This window comes from Mesoplodon bidens (genome assembly GCF_964165515.1).
Source record: "Mesoplodon bidens genome assembly, chromosome: 19".
Lineage (NCBI taxonomy): Eukaryota > Metazoa > Chordata > Mammalia > Artiodactyla > Ziphiidae > Mesoplodon > Mesoplodon bidens.
In genome coordinates, this window is record NC_138179.1 from 24,205,941 (window position 1) to 24,224,386 (window position 18,446).

Here is an 18,446-nt window from a genome sequence, read left to right on the forward strand (position 1 = left end):
TTGTGCATTGTGATGTGTGTAAATTATACCCTGCAAAAAAGAACTGTAAAAATCATCATCATAATAATAAAGGGGGTCAAGCTGGGGAGCAGGTGAAAGTATAGTTAAACCAAGAATAGAAGAATGTTGATAATGGTTGAAGTCATATGATGGAACTTGGGGATCCAGGGTAGAGGTGAGGGCAGGAAACCCATTACCCTGGAAGAGGAAAGTAGGGGTGTGGGCAGGGGCAGAGTGACCCCAGAATAGGGCAGAGATGTTAAAGAGAAATCTGTGAGGTGAGGGAGTCACCTGGCCCTTACGGGAAACACCGTGTGCTGATTCTGAGGAAGCAGAGATCCTGAAAGAGAGAAGGTGCTTCTTTGAGAAACTGGGATTTGGGGACAGAAGATGGAGATGGAGGAAGACGTGGAGATGGAGGTGGAGATGAAGATGGAGGGGGAGGGGGAGATGAAGATGGAGATGAACATGGAGGTGGAGATGAAGATGGGGATGGATGTGAGAGATGGAGGTGGAGATGGAGATGGATGTGAGAGATGGAGGTGGAGACGGAGATGGAGGGAGACAGAGAGAGAACAAGAATTTCACCATTTTCACCTTGTCTCTGGAAAGATACCATCCCTTGAAGGAAAACAGACTTTTAGGGAGCCAGGAGGCCCTGGGCAGAGCAAAGACTGGGTTTGGTTGGCCAAACAAGTGTGTACAGAAGGGACTGTCTCTTGATCTTGTTAGAGCTGGTCTCCTTATCTGTCGTGTGTTTGTAATTGGCCAGGTATTCGAAAACCCTGTCTGCAGATATCCACTGAGTGTTTGCCCGTTGACCTTGTGTTCCCCAGGTTGCTACACAGCACTCGGCTCACAGCTCTCCCCAGCACTGCAGCAGACATGCTCCAAGCAGCCCCCGTGTCTGCCCTCTGCTAGACGTGGAGCTACAGACACAACTAAGAAGATGATGTCCCTCTCCAAAGAGGAGCTCCAGGCATCCCCATTTCCCCGCTCAGTGGTGTCTCTGACAAACAAGGTAAAGTGATGTCTCAAATGAGAGGGGAGAGAACAGCAGGAACTTTCTGGCTGTTTCTCACGCACTCATATATTCATCCGCCAGCAGCTGGTTGGGTGGGGTGTGTGGACCATGAAAGCTGGCAAGCAGCAGTGAGTGTCCAGGAGAACAAGGAGCAAACACTTTTCCCTCCGGTAGATTCTCGAGTGTCTGAAATGCACCACTTAATGGGGCAGCAGTTGCAGGACTGGGCCTGGGGCTTCCTCAGCTTCCTATGCGCTCCAGCAGGTAGCTCGGCGCCTGGCTGGGGCTTAGGACTTGCCAAACATTTGTGAAATGATTCATCAAATAGGGGAGCTGCGGCAGGAAGGTTCGGCTCAGCAGCGTCAAGTCGCCATTGCTGTTCCTCCTCATCCAACTGTCAAGTATGCCCTGTGTTCTTAGAGCGGGGACAGTCAGATGGGACTGGCTAATGAGGGGGCGGGAGAGGCAGCTGTGAGGAGACCCTCTGACCTGTTCCCCATCCCCTTCCCCTCCCTCCCTGCTCTCTGATGGATGGACACCTCACCAAGTCTGGTTGCCTTCCACTGGCTGGCCTTCCTGAAGTCTTCAAGGTTCCCCAAGCAGCTTCTCCAAAGGAGAAGCAGCACACAGTGCGTTAGGGGAGGGTCGACGCTTTTCATACAGTAACAATAACTGTCATTTCTCGGACTCTTATTATGGGCTGGGAACCAGGCTGAGTGCTTTATCTGCATTGTGTCCTTTAACCCTCCTGACAAGTCACTGAGGATGGGACAGTTATTATCTCATTTTGCAGGTGAGGAAACAGGATCAGAGAGGTTAAATGACTTGCCCAAAGTTACTCAGCAGGTGAGTAGTGAACCAGGTTAGAAAGGGGAGTTTTGGAGCCTGTCTGGCTCCAGAGCCTGGGTTCAAGTCTATCCTGCTCCCCTTTGAGACGGTTTTGAGGTTTTTTTTTTTTTTTTTTTAAACTGGAGGAACAGTGAATGGAGAGCGTATTTGAAATGGGGGCGCCGGCCATGAACAGAATTGCAGGGGTGGCTGCTTTGGGTGAGGGCTTAGGCCGGCCCTGATGGTTGGAGCTGCTGAGGACGTGGGGGCTGAAGCCGGGGACCTTGAGCTGCCACCAGCAGAGCAGCAAGAGGCCTGTGACATAGGCCACAAAGCCACTACCACCATCATCCCAATGGAGCACAAAATGCCTGGTACCTGCCACCTTCTTCACCAGGAGCATCTCTTTTAATAGCTCTACTACGATGGTACTCTTATTGTCACTCCCATTTTACAGATGAGGAAACTGAGGCTCAGAGCTGCCTGACCCCAAACCCTGGTCTTTATACTGCACTCTGCTTGCTCAAGGATGGAGCCTGCCCTTCCCCTTCACTGAATACCGTCAATATTAATAGGCTGCCAGATTTAGCCAATAAAATGACAAGATGCCCAGTTAAATTTGCATTTCAGATAAGCAACAAATGGTTTTTCTTATAAGACTGTTCCAAATATTGCCCAGGACATCCTTATACCAAAATGTATGTGTTGTTTATGAGAAATTCAAAGGTAACTGGCGTCCTTGTAATGTATCTGGCGACCCTGATATCTAAGAGGCCCCACTGTGCTTGGGTCTGGAGTTATCTGTCCCTTCCCAGCCTTCTCCTCCCTAATAGGAGCTGGACTATTCTGGGAATTGCAAGGACCGAAAGCAGGGGAGAGCGGGCACGTCTCACAGCCAGGAGGTGGGCCCAGAGGGAAGGGTCGTCTGGTGGGAGAAAAGGGGCAGGTTGCGAAACACAAGTGATAGAAATAACACGATTCCTGAGAAGGGCCCCAAGCATGGGTTTGTATTTGGAATTCCTGAGATGCAGAGGGTCTTGCTCTCTCCCCGCTGGAGTCCCCACAATGCCTCACCCAGCTGTCACTGCGAGTGGCTGCCCTCCCCCCAACAAGACATTCTGTTGGTGACCCCATCCCTCTGATAAGGTGAGTGGTGCCTAGTGCCTGAGCTGAGGAAGCAGAGGCCAGAGTGTTTCTGAATCTTCTGCTGCTGTCACCAGGGCACCTGTCTGTCACCTGCCCCCAGTGCTTCTAGGAAGGGAAGTCCTCCAGAGGTCACACTCCACCTAGACAGTGCACTCACCCTGCTCTTCACGTCATGCAGCCGGCGCCCAGGCCCTGCCCGGTTACGAGGTGGAAAAATAGCCAGGTGATAACGTCTGCTTTTACCTGGGGGTATAGTCCCCGTGGCACACGTCTGCCCTCTGCCTGTTTTGTCCATGTTTATATGTGCCAGCCTCGTTTCCCCTTTCCGACATGGAGCCTGCCCCAGCCTGCATACTGAGACTTCTTTTCCTGACACCTGCCCTGGTTGCCTGCCACACCTAAAGCTGGGAGGGATGGACCCACAGATGCTGAGGTCTGATGTGGGATGCCCAGGAGGACAGTCTGCGTGTGAGGTCCCGCCCATGCACTCCAGGATCTGAGGGTGGCCTTGCAACTCGACGTCTGGCTTTTTAGTTCCTGCCTCTGTCGAGGTTTGGGAGGGTGGTTCCTGCCCAGCCCTTTCCGCCAATGGCTGTGAAGGGTGAAGCCCAAATGCTGTCCGGCAGGGCGGAAGCAGCCACCTGCACACAACTTCCCCTCTTCCAGGTGCAGAGCCGGGACAGCCCCTCCTCCCTGCCACAGTTCTCACAGGGCAGCCCTCCAGCCTGCTGGCGGCTGGCTCACCCCCTGCCCTCTCAGGGCACAGCCCCCTCCCCTTTGCCAACCGTGCACAGCTGCCTCCTAACTCCAGTTCACAGACCCAACACACACTCTAAAGCAAAGTTAAAACCAGCTCGTTCCTCTGGGGAAATGGAAGGGCAGAGGGAGAGGTCCCCTCCTTACTTACTGTCCTCGACGTCCCTGGGGAAGATGGGGGACCTGGGGCTCACACCCAGCTTGCACCAGGAGGAAGCCGGCAATGAGCTTCTGCTCAAGTTCTCATTGCAGCCTGAGGAAGCCTCCCTGGCCCCATCCAGGAGCTGCTGTGCAGCGAATCCCCGCCGAGAACAGGCTCCAGCGGGGATGATGAGCTCACAGGATGTGGGCTAATGGGTTAACCCTTGGCGGGCCGCTGGCAGAGGTACTTGTGATGGGGCTTTAGCTCAGCTCTGCTCAGCCTCTATTAGATGAATCCTGTGAAAAATTAATGAAGTTTCTCTTCAGTCTGTCTTCAAGTTTCGGGGAGATGTGCATGAGGCTGGTGTCTGGGCCAGGGCTGCTTCTCCTGACCCAGGCTCAGAAATCAGGAGACCTGGAGTTCCGGGATGCTGGAGTGTGTGATGGTGATGGCGGTGGTGACAGGCCGAAGAGTGGATTACCCAGAGTCTACACTATCTCTGTCTAGTGCAGGCCTTGGCGATGAGACCTGGGAGCCCTGTTTGTTCTGGATGTTGGAGAAAGCATGTGTAGACTTATTTAACATCCTCGGTTCCAAGATGGCAGGGATACCTCTGGGAAATTCCCAAGCCCTATGAGTGGACACCTTGTTTGACAAAATACCAGGAACCCACAGACAAAGGTCAGATGAGCACATAGGGTCCTACCCCACCCCAGGCCCAGACATCTCTGAACTGGGGGCAAAGTAGCATGTTCATCCTTGCTTCTCCCGGCTTTCCTGACTGTGCCCCTGTATTTTTCATGTTACTTATGGTGATAAGAAACGAGTGAGAAACATCACTGCAGGGGTGGGGCAGGGTTTCCATCTCTATTAACAGTCATCACATTGTGCTTTTGGAAGCTGGGTGTGAGGTGTCGAATTGCCCAGTCTCAAGATGTGGGTCTGTACCCTGAAGCCAACAAGGTTGCCTAAACTCCTGAAAGCCAGGCTGACCCTCCATTCTTAACACCAACTCAAGGATGAGAAGCCTTGCTTCTGGCTGGTTGGGGGCTCTGGGGTGAAGGGGGGTCCCTGCTATGGTAACGGTACATGGGGGGCCTTTGGGGGAGGCTGTGTGTCCTGTAGGGGAGGCTCTCCCAGGAGTGACCCCAGGGAGCGAAGACCAAGACAGGAGTGGGAATCTTCCATCCCTGGTAGCTTGTGAAATGAACATGATGTTTCCAGCCTGGGAAGGCTCTGCAGAGGTTGATGGGTGATAAAGGGTTAGAGAAGCAGACGGCCCGGAGGGCCAGCCATCCACCGGAGCTGCTGGAGGGGGTCGAGCTGAGGGGGCTTTTCCTCTGGCTTCCTGTGGAGGCTAAGCCTTCTCTGCTCAGGGGATGAGTGTCCAGGGGAACTGGACTTGAAGGCTTTTGAGGATGTTGCTTGCTCTGCCTTCATACTCAAATCGGTTTGTCAAACTAAATGGCCTGGCTTGTGAAGAAACCCGGGAGTGAATTATTTTGCAGTGCACGTAATCAGATCATTTATTTTTCCCTCAGTTCAGGTTTCTGTGCTTTCCCCCAACCCTCTGCAGGGCGTGGCAGGCAATGTAGTAACAGCCATCAGTAAGACAAATCCGCATTTCGCATCCCTCAATGTCGGGCACCAGTCTAGAGTACTTTATATGCACAGTAATTCATGTATTCCCCCACATATTCTTGTTAGGGATGTGAGCTATATTATTATTCTTATATTTGGCTTTGCACAAATTACTTAACTTCCCTGAGCCTTAATTTTTTCATTTAAGTGGATGCGATCATTGCCACCTTAGAGAGTTTTTGTAAGAATTGTATAAGAAAATGCACATAGCAAGTGCTTAATGAATATATGTACATATTGATATATTCTGTATGATATATATTCACATATTATATAATCATATAATACATGATATATGATTAATATATTACATATATATTGATATAATGTATATATTATATATAGTATATATATGCATATGATATCAGTGTATATATGTACCTATGCAAATTAGGGGGGATCTGGGTCCAGGAGAAAGTGTCCAGGTCGAAGCTGTGCTGTCTGCAGGCCCCTCCCTAGCAGGATAGAGGAGGGGGCTTGAGAAGCCAGCTTGGACCCTGGACAATCGACACCATGTGTCCCCGGGGGGCAGGGCTGCTACTGCAGTTGTGGTATCGAGGAGGCAGAAAGCAGGCTCAGGCCCTGCCTGGGGGATGGCTGGTGGCACCCACCTTCCCCATCCTGTAGCTCACAGCTGCTCCGGCTTAGCTCTGCCCCCCTCACCCGGCTAGCCTAGTGGTCCACACACCCATGGTGCACGGGGTGACCAACTATCACCCCTGGTACGACGGGGTAACCAATGCTCTTTTTTTTTTTTCATTTGTCACCCTTCTACATTTCTTAAAAAGTATTTTAAAGGAAATCTCAGACATCTCTTCTTTAGTGAATCCTTGCCTCTGGAGATGTGTATCTCCATAACAGATAAGGACCTTCTTCCTTCCTTTCTTCCTCTTATTTAAAATAATAACCACAATGCCATCATAATCTCACTTGAAATGTACACGTTCCTTAATGTTAATACCATTCACTCACATTTCCCTGATTGCCTCAGAAACGTCTTTTTATGGTCAGGTCTCCATAAAGCAGGGTCCTCACAAGTGCCGGCCCTACGCGCTGTGACTCCCAAGCTCCCTCTCATCCATAGCAGTCACTTCCGCCTCTGTTCACACCATTTAGTTACTGAAGATTCCAGGTCGTGTGAGTTGGAGAACCCACATTCCGGACGTGGCTGGCTGCTTCAGACAACTGAAGACTTCCTGTAAGAGAAATGGAAATTGGAAACTGCGCTAAAGTGCAGATCTTAAATGGTGTCATTTAACATTTTCCTCTTTTCTGCAAGGCCTGGGTCTTGATTTCTGCTGCAGCCAGTGATCCTAGGACAGGGCCTTGGCAAAGAGGTGCCAGTCAATGTGGAATAAATGGCCAAGTGAACATCCACAAGGCATCTTACAATGTACAGAGGCCTTTTGCCTCGTGCTCTTGGGTCCTCAAAGTAGACCCGTGACACAGGCAGGGCTGCATTTTGTGTATGCTTCTCAGTTGTACTGCTGGGACAGGCCACCAAGACGGGAGAAGCCTTTTAGCTTTCCAGGGCCTGGGGAAATCATGCCAAGCAATTGCTTAGATCAGGCAGCCCCAGGGAGAAGCCACCACCTTCCACCTGCTCCCCCGCCCCCTATGTTAACCTCTGCCTTCCTTCCTTTCCCATCGGGGGTGCCCTGGCCAAGAAAATAGGACTCTGGCCCCAAGTCTCTCCCGGTCTGACCCCTTGGTCTTCTTGAGAAATTCGGTTAAGTCAAGCGTCTCCCTAACCAATCTCTCTGGCTGGTCAAGCATCCCCCTCTCTAAGCCACAAGGCCATTTCCTAAAGCACCTGCATCTTTGCTTTTCTCTTCTTGTCTCTTGAGACTCTCTTGTTCCTTGTCTATCTGTCGGTCTTCTCCCTCAACTGCTTCTATTTCTCCTACATGACAGTTCTCGAGATGCCATATTTCCTTGGGGGACACTCAAGGAGATACTGCCCCTTTCTTTCTCACTACGTATTAATTGAGCAGACAGTGTGGAGACGGCAGCCGGGTCGGGTCCTGCGTGGGGAATCGGAACGCCCTGGAGGCATTGGGAATTTCCTGAGTGGGGCTGGGTGTAGGGGAGCCGGGGACACGGAGGAGGAAGTGATTGGTGGCATTTACGAGAACAAGTGGGAGTGGAGCACGGCAGGAAAGAACATCTTTCTGGGGTGTGGTTCCCAGGGTCATCAATACCTGCCAGGACCTGCCCTACTTTTGGGGGGGTCTGAGACCCCCGGAAGGAGCAGGACCTGGACCTGGACGGCCGGGGGGCGGGGTGTGGTCAGAGGGCAGGAGCCGCCTGCTCCTTGGGCGCGGCTGCCATCTAGTGGTGAGATTTAGGTAGTGTTGCTATCTGAAGTTCAATTAGTCCTCGCCCAGCAATTGGCCTCTGGCCTGGTAATTAACACTGAACTTGATGTTGGAAGTCAACGTCACAATATTTGCCGATAAATATCATCTCCCGAAAGTAGTCTCCGCAGTTTCAAAATCTGAAAGAATTATCACTGTGTACCTTTTGAATAATTTAGAAGATTCATGTATTCATCGTTTTGTCGAATATTTTCTGTGGATCTGTCATATGCCAGGCATGTTTTAGGGTAGGCACTGGAAATAAAGAGGTGACCTCGATGAACTGTACAACTTATGTGGCAAAAGAAAGGCAACTAAACCAATGATTCCAGTCCAGAAAGAAAAATACTTCAATACAGATATGTCTGTGCTGTGCTTTGAGAATACAAAGGAGGGTCATCTTAGATTGGTCTAGAGTGGTAACTGGGAAGGAAGGCAAAGGCTTCTTGAAGGAGATTATGGCTAAGATGAACCTTGAAAGGCATATAGGAGGCAGAAAAAGAATGATGGAGGGGAGGGAAGTGGCGGAGGTGGAGGTGGAGGTGGAGGGGGGTGATGATCAGAGGGGATGATGAGACACAGGGAACAGACTGTAGGAACACATGAAGTTTTCCATTTCTCCTTTTATGAATTCCCCAAGCATTCAGTTGTGAATATAAGGAATTCAATCTAGAACGTGTAGAATGGGTTCTAACCAAGGAATTTTTTTTTTATTATTATTAGAATTTTAGAACTGGAAAGGATCCCAAAGAAATTATATCTAATGTGTTTAACAGTTCTTCTGTTAATATTTACACTGTGTCCCAGTTTCTCCTGCTAAAATGGCAGTGCCTTCCCGTGCCTTGGGCAGTTAGGGTGGGGCCTTGATGAAGTCTAAGGTGGACTTATGTAATAGTCTTCCCAGGGGTTTGCCCTGCCTTGGTTGGTTCCCTCATATGACCTCATCACCAAAGGAAGAATCAGATGTATTTCTTCCTTCCCTCCCTCTCTCCCTCCTTTCCCTCCTTCCTTCTTTTTGTTTTTAATCCAACAAATAGTGGTGACTACCTGCTATGTGCCAGGCTGGGCATATTGATGATTCAGAGGTGAATGAGATCTGTCCCTGCTCTCAGAGGGCTGACAGTCTAGTGGGGTAGACAGACAGGTAAACATGTATAAACAACTGTCAACAGACATCCCCCCCCCATCAGGCAACAGAAGGATCTAGTCCTTTACCCTCCTCTTTCAGGAGTCACTTCCCTCTAAAATATTTGGAGAGGGAAATTTCCCCTCTCCAAATAATCATCCCTTCTCCCTTTGCTGCTGCCGGCCTCCACTTCCCTTTGTCCCAGGTCCATCCCAGGCCTCTGGTCTGCTGCTGTTCACCCCTCAAAGTTCCACCAACACAGAGTGTGTGTGTTTCACGGGTAAATACTCCCCATTTGAGAGAACACAAGATTTCTAGGCAGGAAACCACTTAACTTTATTTTTTCCTAATTCAGTACACTTGAATGGACCGCAAGCTGGCTAACATGGAAGGTTAAACCCTTCCCAGGGATTCTGCATTAAAAAAGCCTCCTAGAATAGAATTGGCTTTTTCTTTTGGATGCACAGTTGTATAACTTTTAACACATGTGTACATTTGTGTAGCCACCACCATAATCAGGATAAAGAATAATTCCTTCACCCCAAGGTGTTCCCTCGTGCTGTCCCTTTATAGTGACTCTCCTTCCTCTGGCAATCCCTGATTTGTTTTCCATCTCTGTAACTTTGTCTTTTCAAGAATGTCATGTAAACAGAATCATACAGTATGTAAACTTTTGAGACTGGCTTCTACCACTTGGCATATTGGCTTCAAGAGCCCTCAGAGTTGTTGCGTGCATTAATCCTTTTGTCCTTTTTGTTGCTGAGTAGTCTTCCATTGGGTAGATGTACCACTTTCTTATTCACCTGCAGAAGAGCATTTCAGTTGTTTCTAGTGTTTGGCAAATATGAGTAGAGTTGCTAGAAACATTCGTTTCTAGGCTTTTGTGTTAACAGAAGTTTTCTTTTCTCGAGAATTGGGACTCCTGAGTCATATGGTAAACGTATAATTAACTTTATAAATGCTAAGTTGTTTTCCGGGGTGGCTCACACATTAATGGTCTTGGGGAGATACCCTGCACTTCCTACTTCTGCATTAAATAATTGAAAAAGAGAATCATTAATTGATTTAAATCAGTGTATTTTGGGGAAGAGGGGGTCCCTGTTACTTATAACCAAATACAGTTCCTAATTGATGCAACTTCTATGCCAGCTACTGTCCTAGGCATTGGAGAAACAAATTTGAGTGAGTAAAGGTCCCTATCCTTAAGTTCAACAGGGGTAAATGCTGGGTAGCATGTGACAGAAAAGGGACGCTTTCTCAGACAAGCAACAGTCAAGGTTGTATGAAGAAGCTCACCAAATGGAACGTATGCACCATGGAGCCGTGATTTTGCTCTGTTATGTTTACTGCTGTATCTCTTGTGCTTGGAACAGAATTAAAAGTATTCAAATCATATAAACTCAATGAATAAAATGGAACTAGAACATGTCTTCAAATTAAAATATCTTCTGTAGGTAGAGGATGATGATGAGGGACCTTCTTGGGTTTCTGGTTGGGTTGGAGGGCAGAGCCAATGGGACAGGGCACTTAGGACCTGGGCTCAGGTGGGGACCTTCTGGAGGTGGAGGCCAGCTAGGCAGCACATCCTCTGCGGTGATCTTCGTAATTGCTTTCCGAGCATACCGGGCTTCTTGTGGTATTGATACTGGAGGCTCTGGGTGCTCAGTTTGGCTTGAGAACACCTTTCCTGAAAGTGAGAATAGCAATTAAGGAAAGCATGGGGAGACTATTAACCCATTCGATTAATGAGGTCACTTGTTTTGCTAATAATCTCACCGAGGACTTTGAGGAGAACTGTGGCAATGGATTAAAACCCCAAAGGATGAACGTTTCCTCTTTAGCCCATAAAGTCCCCATCCAGTCCTGCAAAGCCAGTTGCTGGTTTTAACTGAAATTCTCTTGTCCTTCCCACTAATTTCTCTGTGGACCTGTATGACTCAATCCAGCCTCCCTGGCGAGGTTTTCAAAATGTATTACACAATTTCAGCCAGTGTTTGTAGCATCCTGGACCTTACATAAGAATAATGAGGGGAAGAGGAACCAAGATGGCGGAGTAGAAGGACGTGCTTTCACTCCCTCTTGTGAGAACACCAGAATCACAACTAGCTGCTGGACAGTCCTTACTGATAATATACCAGTGAAGAGGGTGGGAGGGAAGAGGCCCTGCTTTAGAACCTTGTTTCTCAGACCTTCATATGATAAGAATCACCTGGAGAGGACGTTGAAACAAATATTGCTGGGCTTGCCTGCACCAATTGTGGTTCAGCAGGAGTGCAGTGCGGCCCAGAATTTGCATTTCTAACAAGCTCCCAGGGGATATTGCTGCTGCTGGACCCCACTGTTTGAGTACTGATTCTTTGGAGGACCCTTCCATGGCCTTCTTCCAGCTCTGCCCCTCCCCCAAAGCGAAGATGTCTATGGGGTCAAGGGAATCTGCATTAAAGAGGCTACCTTGATGATTTGTGTGTGCCTTCTTGTTTGAGAAGCCCAGATCTATACTATGAGCCCTCCTGTACTGTGGTCAGAGCTGATGGCTTTGGAGCAGCCGATCTGAAGGCCAAATAACCATTTAGTGCTGGGTCTAGGGTCCTCAACAGGGAGGCTTGTGATTAAACAAAGAACTTCACCCTCTGTCCCTGAGAGTATGGATGCAAACACACAGAGAAACTTAGTAGTTGATAGTGGGAGGAAGTTAGAAAAAGCCAGGAGGAAGCTGTGTGTAGCAAATGCTGAGGCAGGGAAAAGCTCGCGGTATTGGGAGGGTCTGAGTCATGACCTCGGTAGTGTGTGGGCTGTGATTACTGGAACCTACAACTGAGGGAAGGACATTTAATCGGGTCATTTGAGTGACCTTGATTTTGAATTCTCTGTCAATTTCTTTTCCTCCATAACATCCAACTCTTTGGCTGTTTCTGTGTTTCTTACCTTCTTACCACCATCACCAGAAGCGATTGCTTCTTTGGAACCTGGGAAAGCCTAATTAATACATGAACCAGTATGAAAAAGAGAAGCACTCCAAAAGAAAAAAAACAGAGAGGATTTTTAAAAAAAAAGCAACATTCAAAAATTCAAAAGCATTTTTATATAACAGGGCTAACCATTTAGAAAATGCCAGACTTTGGATATGAAGAAAAAATATAAAATTGTTCGGGACACAGAGGAAGATATGAATAAACAGAAATATGCTGTGTTCCTGGTGGGAAGTCCCACTACTATTTACTAGCTTGATTCTACACAAATGAATCAATAGATAAGAAATTCCAATAGGAACCTACCAGATGCTTTGTGGGAATTTTCAAACTGAAGAAAAAAATGCATCTGGAATAGAAAAGTTATGAGAACAGCCTAGAAATGTTTAAATTAGAGTCAGGCGTTTGGAGGTGGAGAAATACATAACAAAATTATAATAATGAAAACAACATGCTGTATTACCAGCGTGAAGGATAGATGGCACAGAACAGTCTAGAGCAAACCCATATGGGAATGTATTATGATTGCAGCAGCATATTGGGGCAGTGGAAAAAGATGGATGTTTAGCTCCACACTGTGTTTTACAGTGAAAATTTGAAAACAATGGAATATAATGAAATACATTTTAAGACTATGCATCTGCTAAATGACAAAACGACAAAATATATATTGATATAGAGGTTCATGGTATATATATATATTTTTTAACATCTTTATTGGAGTATAATTGCTTTATAAAAGTGTGTTAGTTTCTGCTTTATAGCAAAGTGAATCAACTATATGTATACATATATCCCCATATCTCCTCCCTCTTGAGCCTCCCTCCCACCCTCCCTATCCCACCCCTCTAGGTGGTCACAAAGCATGGAGCTGATCTCCCTGTGTTATGCGGCTGCTTCCCACTAGCTATCTGTTTTACATTTGGTAGTGTATATATGTCCATGCCACTCTCTCACTTCGTCCCAGCTTACCCTTCCCCCTCCCCGTACCCTCAAGTCCATTCTCTAGTCTGCCTCTTTATTCCTGTCCTGCCCCTAGGTTCTTCAGAACCATTTTCTTTTTTTTTTTACATTCCATATATATGTGTTAGCATACGGTATTTGTGTTTCTCTTTCTCACTTACTTCACTCTGTATGACAGACTCTATCTAGGTCCATCCACCTCACTACAAATAACTCAATTTCGTTTCTTTTTATGGCTGAGTAATATTCCATTGTATATACGTGCCACATCTTCTTTATCTATTCATGTGTCGATGGACACTTAGGTTGCTTCCATGTCCTGGCTATTGTAAATAGAGCTGCAGTGAACATTGTGGTACATGACTCTTTTTGAATTATGGTCTTCTTAGGGTATATGCCCAGTAGTGGGATTGCTGGGTCATATGGTAGTTCTATTTTTAGTTTTTTAAGGAACCTCCATACTGTTCTCCATAGTGGCTGTATCAATTTACATTCCCAACAACAGTGCAAGAGGGTTCCCTTTTCTCCACACCCTCTCCAGCATTTGTTGTTTGTAGATTTTCTGATGATGCCCATTCTATGTGGTGTGAGGTGATACCTCATTGTAGTTTTGCATTTCTCTAATAATTAGTGATGTTGAGCAGCTTTTCATGTGTTTCTTGGCCATCTGTATGTCTTCTTTGGAGAAATGTCTATTTAGGTCTTCTGCCCATTTTTGGATGGGGTTGTTTGTTTTTTTGATATTGAGCTGCATGAGCTGCTTGTAAATTTTGGAGATTAATCCTTTGTCAGTTACTTCATTTGCAAATATTTTCTCCCATTCTGAGGGTTGTCTTTTCGTCTTGCTTATGGTTTCCTTTGCTATGCAAAGGCTTTTAAGTTTCATTAGGTCCCATTTGTTTATTTTTGTTTTTATTTCCATTTCTCTAGGAGGTGGGTCAAAAAGGATCTTGCTGTGATGTATGTAGTAGAGTGTTCTGCCTATGTTTTCCTCTAAGAGTTTTATAGTGTCTGGCTTTACATTTAGGTCTTTAATCCATTCTGAGTTTTTTTGTGTGTATGGTGTTAGGGCTTGTTCTAATTTCATTCTTTTACATGTAGCTGTCCAGTTTTCCCAGCACCACTTATTGAAGAGGCTGTCTTTTCTCCATTTTATATTCTTGCCTCCTTTATCAAAACTAAGGTGACCATATGTGTGTGGGTTTATCTCTGGGCTTTCTATCCTGTTCCATTGATCTATATTTTTGTTTTTGTGCCAGTACCATATTGTCTTGATTACTGTAGCTTTGTAGTATAGTCTGAAGTCCCAGAGCCTGATTCCTCCAGCTTCATTTTTCTTTCTCATGATATATTGTTAAATTAAAAAAAACCCACAGTTTACAAAACAGTAAAAAGTGTAGAATGAGCCACATTTGCTAAATACCTATACGTATATTTATATTCACAAAGGTCACAAATGCAGATGTCTCTCTTGTCCCATTTTTTACAAAACCAACTTTGATTGAGGTACTAACCATATCATCAGTGGCTCAGCACCTCCACTGCATTGGGTTTGGAATTAAGCTTCACCTCCCGATCTCGGCTGCAGGGTCTAGGCTTGAAGGCTGGTTTCCACATGGCTCCCTGAATCACCTTTGAAGTTGACCACACTTCCGACCATGTGGCTTCCGAGAAAAATCCTGAGATGTGTTTTCCCTGGGCCACCATCCTCCCCGTGATCTCCCATCTTTCCTTCCTCCATCATGTTCTGTCCTCCCCACAAGGTCTAGCTGCTACTGGTAAGTCAGAGACATATCAGAGTTAAATAGATCCCACGATCATTCTAAGGGGAATTGAGTGGCTCTGTAAGACCATGTAAAGCTCAAGAAAGGCAATAGGGGAAGGAATACTAATTACAGAAGCCTTGAACCCATATGGTAAGTCCCCTGCATATGAACCTTCAAGTTGCAAACTTTCAAAGATGCGAACGTGTGTTCCACCAGCGTCAGGCATGAGTGAAACTGCGGCTTGCCCTCCGTCTCCTGTCGCTGACGATCCTTTAGCTCTACCATCTCCCACCTCCTCTCCCTCCTCCAGTCAGTAACTATTCTTGCTTGTTCACTCAATGCCAGCCCCTGTGTGCCAGCTGTTGTACTGTACTACTGTACTTTTCAAGGTACTGTACTGTAAGATTAAAAATGTTTTCCTTATTTTTTTATGTATTATTTGTGTGAAAGGTATTATAAACCTATTATAGTACAGTATAGCCGACTGTGTTAGTTGGGTACCTAGGCTAACTTTGTTGGACTTATGAACAAATTGGCCTTATGAACACACTCTCGGAACGGAACTTGTTCGTATGTAGGGGACTTACCATATTCCCATCTCTTAAGTGTGGGGAGGGGTGTCCAGAAAAATCCCCCCAAACCAAGCAGATTATTCACCCTTTCCGTCCTCCCCTCAAATTTCTGGAATTGAGAACGAGGTAGCCGCATGGTGTGAGGACAGTGCTTGGCACACGGAGCTTTACGTGCAGAGCTGGGCGCCACCTGGGCCACTCCTGCCCGCTGCTGTCTCATGCATCCAAATCACGACAGTTTACCAGGACACGTGGCTTCTTTTCCTGACCACCCTCCAACCCATTCCTGCCTTAGAGCTTCAGGGAAACGAGGTTAGGAACCCAGGTGGTGGGCCCTGGTTGTAGCTGGATGTATTCTAGGACAAACCCCTTAAATGGCTTCTAAAGAGCAGGAATTAAGTGGCAGTGAAGAGGTGAAATTACCACCTATTACTTCACCCATATAATTGGGTTAATAATTAAAACATAACCAGCAGGGGCCTCATCCACATGGAGTCATTATGTGCTTCTTTTTCCAACCATTGTCACAAAATATGAAAACTACATCTCATAAGGGGAGCGTTCTCAGGATTGCTTAGCAACCTCCACTGTAATTGTCACCCAGTTTATAAGAACACGCGATTAATTATCGTGTCTTGTACCTAGAATATTATGCGTGTGGAAGAGTCATGGAGATGGATCCTCCTTGTCTTGAAACAGATCACACGCAGGGGGGTTCACCTGGGAACATTTCAGAGTTTGTCTGGTGGGAGAGCCTTGAAACAGCTTTCATTAGAATACATAATTTCATGATAAAATTGTATAGCTTTTCCGTGGAGGAAGGCAGCTCTTTCTAACCATATGGCCATTGTTGTACCGGAACAATTGCTGAACAAATCCAGGACTTCTCTACTCATTCGTGACAAATATTTGTGTCTCATCACAATTCTAGGGAAAAGTTAGGGGTGATAACATAGAATCGAACACCAGGTTTGGGAATAAAGAGACTTGAGGTCTAATGCCAGCTCTCCTGCCACTGGCTTATGGACTTTTATCCAAACCTTTTCTCATTAAACCTCAGTTTCTTTCTCTGTGAAAGCCTGGGCTGGTATGCCTTTGGCTGGTGCTCACAGCTGCGAGTCAGCAAGCACAAAAGGGTACAACCATTGCAGTTATTAAACCCCACGATTTCCAGGCCATTTCTTTCACTTCCATGGTTTTAATTACTACCCTCTGCCAGTGTCTTAAGAACAGCCCTCTCTTCCAGACCTATATGTCCGACAGCCCACTGGCCACCTCCACTTGCATACGACACAGGCCAACCCAAACTCCACCTGTCCCAAACAGAACTCATCATTCTCTGAACTGTGCCCACCCAACCCCCTTCTCTCCCAATGTCCTCCATGTTTTATCAGTGACATTACTGTCCACCCAGTCGGTAAAACCATAAACCTGACGATCACCTGACATTCTTCTCCCTTAGACCTCATGTCCAACAAATCACTTTCTTGTTAGTTGCACTTCCCCAACACCTCTTGTTTGCTAGTTTGTTCTACAGTTTGTTAGTTGGAACCCCCAATATCTCTCAAGCATTTCCCCAGCACGACAGCCACCACTGTGACCGAAGTCCTCACCTTCTCTTACTTGGATGGGGTACCTTTCTGGTGTCTCTAATCCCACTGGAGTGCCCGTGCCATCCTTTCTCCATGGACAGATATGGTGATCTGTGTAAATTTCAGATCTGATTATGTCTATAGTAGATGCCATTTGAGGTCTGCTGAGCCTAGGATCCAGCGTCCCCCCTTCTCCGAGACCCGCCCCATCTCCTGGAAGGCACATTTGTATTATGACACCTTGAGCTTCCTGGAGCTCACCCATAGGTCAGTGAATTAGGGGTAAATAATTGAATTTACCAGGCTGACTCAATTGAATTCTTTCTCCAGGCATTTTGAATTGTGACTCATAAACACCGTTGTGCCTCTCTGTATGACTGGAACTATAACTTATAACCTGAGGACCATTGTCTACCCTGCCTTTGGAGAAACAGAGAAAGAGAAAGTGCAAAGAGAGAAAGAGAAAATAACAAAGCAGACACACAGGCATACATGACAGAGAGAGACTAACTCTTGGATTCCGGAAGAGTTTTCCAGATTCTGACTCCAGGCCCTTCCTGAGAACTATTCATGCTCTGAGATTTCATTAAATTTCTGGGAATTTATAAGAAATTCCCCCATTTCACTTGAGCTACCTTGAGCTGATTTCCATTCCTTGAAGCCAAATAGTTTTTGCTCACATCCTGGCATTATCATGTTAACCCCACCCCAGACTCCCTGTGACACTAGGATACAGCCCCAGATTCCTAAGCCAGCCCAAAGGCCCTGACGGGTTTTCTAAGCTTCTTCTGGCCTTTCATCCCTTTGCTTTCTGTGCTCCAGTCACCCCAGGAATCTTCCAGTTCCTGGACATGCCATCCTCTCTTGGGTCCCTGCCCCTGCCATGCAGTTGCCTGGGATGCCCTCAATCTCCGCTCCATGCGTCCTTCAGGTCTCAACATAAATGCCAGTTCCTCAGGAAGCCAGCTGTCTTGGTGGCCCAGGCTGGGCCTTGGCCCCTAGAGAGGAGGACCCCCTTGGCAGGTTTTGTGCAGGAGGTGGTGTCTGATCTGAGCTTTGAAGGACAGACAGGAAAAGCTCATCTAAGGCACTTCTAAGAATTTAGGGACACAGATGGGGTCCTTGGTGATGAGCCCGGGCTTTCAAATCAGATGCTCCTGTAACTGTGGGACTTTGGCCAAAGTCTTACCTGAAAGGTCCAGTGAGTGTGAGGATGAGAAATAGCAAATGTAGAGTAGCTGGCATTACTTTGTCATTATTTGCTTTAGCTCAAAGCACCCCGCAATGCTCTGGGGCTTTGCCCAAATCATTCCAACTCGCTGAGACTCATTTTCATGATCTGTGTTATTGCTTATCTTCTCTACCATATTACATTATTGTAGGGACTGCATTTTCTGAACTCTGAAACCCTAAATAAGCTGTTGTTATTCAGATTATTATGATTAATGATTATAATCATCAGAACGTGGGGTGCACAGTGAGTTGCCCCTTCTTTCAAGAACCAGACAATCATTCTTTTCCTTTGAGAGTTAAATTGTGAAATATGCAAAGTCACCAGAAAGAT

General features: G+C 46.7%; 1 protein-coding gene across 1 annotated transcript in view; it reads left to right on the forward strand.

The window, feature by feature from the left end:
* The window catches only part of ADPRM (ADP-ribose/CDP-alcohol diphosphatase, manganese dependent), a 323,254-nt gene that overhangs the window by 117,106 nt on the left and 187,702 nt on the right, over positions 1 to 18,446 (forward strand). The window contains exon 4 of the transcript XR_014013981.1: positions 837 to 1,021. The gene's annotated coding sequence lies outside the window, so the exon portion shown is untranslated. The remainder of the gene's footprint in view (positions 1 to 836; positions 1,022 to 18,446) is intronic.